Source organism: Oncorhynchus clarkii, chromosome 27 (assembly GCF_045791955.1).
Source record: "Oncorhynchus clarkii lewisi isolate Uvic-CL-2024 chromosome 27, UVic_Ocla_1.0, whole genome shotgun sequence".
Taxonomy (NCBI): Eukaryota; Metazoa; Chordata; class Actinopteri; order Salmoniformes; family Salmonidae; genus Oncorhynchus; species Oncorhynchus clarkii.
The window spans coordinates 47,628,693-47,634,692 of NC_092173.1; positions in this window are offsets into that span (position 1 = coordinate 47,628,693).

Below are 6,000 nucleotides of genomic sequence, written 5' to 3' on the forward strand. Positions count from 1 at the left end.
TCACTAGGTCAGGATATTATAAACCTTCCATGTATATCTCACTAGGTGAGGATATTAAACCTCCTCCATGTGTATCTCACTAGGTCAGGATATTAAACCTCCTCCATGTATATCTCACTAGGTCAGGATATTAAACCTCCATGTATGTCTCACTAGGTCAGGGTATTAAAGCTCCTCCATGTATATCTCACTAGGTCAGGGTATTAAACCTCAATGTATATCTCACTAGGTCAGGATATTAAACCTCCATGTATATCTCACTAGGTCAGGATATTATAAACCTTCCATGTATATCTCACTAGGTGAGGATATTAAACCTCCTCCATGTATATCTCACTAGGTCAGGATATTAAACCTCCATTTGTATCTCACTAGGTCAGGATATTAAACCTCCTCCATGTATATCTCACTAGGTCAGGATATTAAACCTCCATGTATATCTCACTAGGTCAGGATATTAAACCTCCTCCATGTGTATCTCACTAGGTCAGGATATTAAACCTCCTCCATGTGTATCTCACTAGGTCAGGATATTAAACCTCCTCCATGTATATCTCACTAGGTCAGGATATTAAACCTCCATGTATGTCTCACTAGGTCAGGGTATTAAAGCTCCTCCATGTATATCTCACTAGGTCAGGGTATTAAACCTCAATGTATATCTCACTAGGTCAGGATATTAAACCTCCATGTATATCTCACTAGGTCAGGATATTATAAACCTTCCATGTATATCTCACTAGGTGAGGATATTAAACCTCCTCCATGTATATCTCACTAGGTCAGGATATTAAACCTCCATGTATATCTCACTAGGTCAGGATATTAAACCTCCTCCATGTATATCTCACTAGTTCAGGATATTAAACCTCCATGTATATCTCACTAGGTCAGGATATTAAACCTCCTCCATGTATATATCACTAGGTCAGGATATTAAACCTCCTCCATGTATATCTCACTAGGTCAGGATATTAAACCTCCTCCATGTGTATCTCACTAGGTCAGGATATTAAACCTCCTCCATGTGTATCTCACTAGGTCAAGATATTAAACCTCCTTCATGTATATCTCACTAGGTCAGGATATTAAACCTCCATGTATATCTCACTAGGTCAGGATATTAAACCTCCTCCATGTATATCTCACTAGGTCAGGATATTAAAACTCCTCCATGTATATCTCACTAGGTCAGGATATTAAACCTCCTCCATGTATATCTCACTAGGTCAGGATATTAAACCTCCATGTATATCTCACTAGGTCAGGATATTAAACCTCCATGTATATCTCACTAGGTCAGGATATTAAACCTCCTCCATGTATATCTCACTAGGTCAGGATATTAAACCTCCATGTATGTCTCACTAGGTCAGGGTATTAAAGCTCCTCCATGTATATCTCACTAGGTCAGGGTATTAAACCTCAATGTATATCTCACTAGGTCAGGATATTAAACCTCCATGTATATCTCACTAGGTCAGGATATTATAAACCTTCCATGTATATCTCACTAGGTGAGGATATTAAACCTCCTCCATGTGTATCTCACTAGGTCAGGATATTAAACCTCCTCCATGTATATCTCACTAGGTCAGGATATTAAACCTCCATGTATGTCTCACTAGGTCAGGGTATTAAAGCTCCTCCATGTATATCTCACTAGGTCAGGGTATTAAACCTCAATGTATATCTCACTAGGTCAGGATATTAAACCTCCATGTATATCTCACTAGGTCAGGATATTATAAACCTTCCATGTATATCTCACTAGGTGAGGATATTAAACCTCCTCCATGTATATCTCACTAGGTCAGGATATTAAACCTCCATTTGTATCTCACTAGGTCAGGATATTAAACCTCCTCCATGTATATCTCACTAGGTCAGGATATTAAACCTCCATGTATATCTCACTAGGTCAGGATATTAAACCTCCTCCATGTGTATCTCACTAGGTCAGGATATTAAACCTCCTCCATGTGTATCTCACTAGGTCAGGATATTAAACCTCCTCCATGTATATCTCACTAGGTCAGGATATTAAACCTCCATGTATGTCTCACTAGGTCAGGGTATTAAAGCTCCTCCATGTATATCTCACTAGGTCAGGGTATTAAACCTCAATGTATATCTCACTAGGTCAGGATATTAAACCTCCATGTATATCTCACTAGGTCAGGATATTATAAACCTTCCATGTATATCTCACTAGGTGAGGATATTAAACCTCCTCCATGTATATCTCACTAGGTCAGGATATTAAACCTCCATGTATATCTCACTAGGTCAGGATATTAAACCTCCTCCATGTATATCTCACTAGTTCAGGATATTAAACCTCCATGTATATCTCACTAGGTCAGGATATTAAACCTCCTCCATGTATATATCACTAGGTCAGGATATTAAACCTCCTCCATGTATATCTCACTAGGTCAGGATATTAAACCTCCTCCATGTGTATCTCACTAGGTCAGGATATTAAACCTCCTCCATGTGTATCTCACTAGGTCAAGATATTAAACCTCCTTCATGTATATCTCACTAGGTCAGGATATTAAACCTCCATGTATATCTCACTAGGTCAGGATATTAAACCTCCTCCATGTATATCTCACTAGGTCAGGATATTAAAACTCCTCCATGTATATCTCACTAGGTCAGGATATTAAACCTCCTCCATGTATATCTCACTAGGTCAGGATATTAAACCTCCATGTATATCTCACTAGGTCAGGATATTAAACCTCCATGTATATCTCACTAGGTCAGGATATTAAACCTCCTCCATGTATATCTCACTAGGTCAGGATATTAAACCTCCTCCATGTATATCTCACTAGGTCAGGATATTAAAACTCCTCCATGTATATCTCACTAGGTCAGGATATTAAACCTCCTCCATGTATATCTCACTAGGTCAGGATATTAAACCTCCTCCATGTATATCTCACTAGGTCAGGATATTAAACCTCCTCCATGTATATCTCACTAGGTCAGGATATTAAACCTCCATGTATATCTCACTAGGTCAGGATATTAAACCTCCATGTATATCTCACTAGGTCAGGATATTAAACCTCCTCCATGTATATCTCACTAGGTCAGGATTTTAAACCTCCTCCATGTATATCTCACTAGGTCAGGATATTAAAACTCCTCCATGTATATCTCACTAGGTCAGGATATTAAACCTCCTCCATGTATATCTCACTAGGTCTGGATATTAAACCTCCATGTATATCTCAATAGGTTAGGGTATTAAACCTCCTCCATGTATATCTCACTAGGTCAGGATATTAAACCTCCTCCATGTATATCTCACTAGGTCAGGATATTAAACCTCCTCCATGTATATCTCACTAGGTCAGGATATTAAACCTCCTCCATGTATATCTCACTAGGTCAGGATATTAAACCTCCTCCATGTATATCTCACTAGGTCAGGATATTAAACCTCCTCCATGTATTTCTCACTAGGTCAGGATATTAAACCTCCTCCATGTATATCTCATTAGGTCAGGGTATTAAACCTCCTCCATGTATATCTCACTAGGTCCGGATATTAAACCTCCATGTATATCTCACTAGGTCAGGATATTAAACCTCCTCCATGTATATCTCACTAGGTCAGGATATTAAACCTCCTCCATGTGTATCTCACTAGGTCAGGATATTAAACCTCCTCCATGTGTATCTCACTAGGTCAGGATATTAAACCTCCATGTATATCTCACTAGGTCAGGATATTAAACCTCCTCCATGTATATCTCACTAGGTCAGGATATTAAACCTCCTCCATGTATATCTCACTAGGTCAGGATATTAAACCTCCATGTATATCTCATTAGGTCAGGGTATTAAACCTCCATTTGTATCTCACTAGGTCAGGATATTAAACCTCCTCCATGTATATCTCACTAGGTCAGGATATTAAACCTCCATGTATATCTCACTAGGTCAGGATATTAAATCTCCATGTATATCTCACTAGGTCAGGATATTAAACCTCCATGTATATCTCACAAGGTCAGGATATTAAACCTCCTCCATGTGTATCTCACTAGGTCAGGATATTAAACCTCCTCCATGTGTATCTCACTAGGTCAGGATATTAAACCTCCTCCATGTATATCTCACTAGGTCAGGATATTAAACCTCCATGTATATCTCACTAGGTCAGGATATTAAACCTCCTCCATGTATATCTCACTAGGTCAGGATATTAAAACTCCTCCATGTATATCTCACTAGGTCAGGATATTAAACCTCCTCCATGTATATCTCACTAGGTCAGGATATTAAACCTCCATGTATATCTCACTAGGTCAGGATATTAAACCTCCATGTATATCTCACTAGGTCAGGATATTAAACCTCCACCATGTGTATCTCACTAGGTCAGGATATTAAACCTCCTCCGTGTATATCTCACTAGGTCAGGATATTAATTCTCCTCCATGTATATCTCACTAGGTCAGGAGATTCTAAACCTCCTCCATGTATATCTCACTAGGTCAGGATATTAAACCTCCATTTGTATCTCACTAGGTCAGGATATTAAACCTCCTCCATGTATATCTCACTAGGTCAGGATATTAAACCTCCATGTATATCTCACTAGGTCAGGATATTAAACCTCCTCCATGTGTATCTCACTAGGTCAGGATATTAAACCTCCTCCATGTGTATCTCACTAGGTCAGGGTATTAAACCTCCTCCATGTATATCTCACTAGGTCAGGATATTAAACCTCCTCCATGTATATCTCACTAGGTCAGGATATTAAACCTCCTCCATGTATATCTCACTAGGTCAGGATATTAAACCTCCTCCATGTATATCTCACTAGGTCAGGATATTAAACCTCCTCCATGTATTTCTCACTAGGTCCGGATATTAAACCTCCATGTATATCTCACTAGGTCAGGATATTAAACCTCCTCCATGTATATCTCACTAGGTCAGGATATTAAACCTCCATGTATATCTCACTAGGTCAGGATATTAAACCTCCTCCATGTGTATCTCACTAGGTCAGGATATTAAACCTCCATGTATATCTCACTAGGTCAGGATATTAAACCTCCTCCATGTATATCTCACTAGGTCAGGATATTAAACCTCCTCCACGTATATCTCACTAGGTCAGGATATTAAACCTCCATGTATATCTCATTAGGTCAGGGTATTAAACCTCCATTTGTATCTCACTAGGTCAGGATATTAAACCTCCTCCATGTATATCTCACTAGGTCAGGATATTAAACGTCCATGTATATCTCACTAGGTCAGGATATTAAATCTCCATGTATATCTCACTAGGTCAGGATATTAAACCTCCATGTATATCTCACAAGGTCAGGATATTAAACCTCCTCCATGTGTATCTCACTAGGTCAGGATATTAAACCTCCTCCATGTGTATCTCACTAGGTCAGGATATTAAACCTCCTCCATGTATATCTCACTAGGTCAAGATATTAAACCTCCATGTATATCTCACTAGGTCAGGATATTAAACCTCTATGTATATCTCACTAGGTCAGGATATTAAACCTCCTCCATGTATATCTCACTAGGTCAGGATATTAAAACTCCTCCATGTATATCTCACTAGGTCAGGATATTAAACCTCCTCCATGTATATCTCACTAGGTCAGGATATTAAACCTCCATGTATATCTCACTAGGTCAGGATATTAAACCTCCATGTATATCTCACTAGGTCAGGATATTAAACCTCCACCATGTATATCTCACTAGGTCAGGATATTAAACCTCCTCCATGTATATCTCACTAGGTCAGGATATTAAACCTCCATGTATATCTCACTAGGTCAGGATATTAAACCTCCATGTATATCTCACTAGGTCAGGATATTAAACCTCCACCATGTGTATCTCACTAGGTCAGGATATTAAACCTCCTCCGTGTATATCTCACTAGGTCAGGATATTAATTCTCCTCCATGTATATCTCACTAGGTCAGGAGA